We start from the raw sequence: 502 nt of genomic DNA on the forward strand, positions 1-502 counted from the left end.
CACTCCTCCATGCAAGGGGCAGCTCCGGGGCTGCCCTGCCCTCCAATCTCTGCTAGGTTCAGCCAAGGAGAGGCACGAATGAATGGAGGCTGGAGGGTGGGAGGAGGGGAGAGCCCATAGGCAGCACCTCTTGCAGAAGCTGTGTTCCCTTGGTGGCCCCAACCCCTGGGGTGCCAGCTTCTACTGGGCATCCTGCCTCTTCCCTTTGTCCCTCTAGACCAGAGGTGACAGAATCTTCCCACTGTTACTAATTCCGGGGTTATATCACCATCCCATTTGGGGTTTCAGCTCCTCCATCTCCTTTGTGATCAGCTCCCTGCATTGAATTTCCTATGTTTAAATAATTACAGTGTTTTCTAGTGTCCTGGTTGGATCCCATATGCCACAGCCAGCATCATCATATTTAATCCCCCACAACTGGGCGGGATGGGTATTAACACTCCCTTTCAGTAGTCATGCAGCTGGGACCTGAGCCCAGGAATGTGAATGTCTGCCTCCAGGT

This window comes from Myotis davidii, unplaced genomic scaffold, assembly GCF_000327345.1.
Source record: "Myotis davidii unplaced genomic scaffold, ASM32734v1 scaffold78, whole genome shotgun sequence".
Taxonomy (NCBI): Eukaryota; Metazoa; Chordata; class Mammalia; order Chiroptera; family Vespertilionidae; genus Myotis; species Myotis davidii.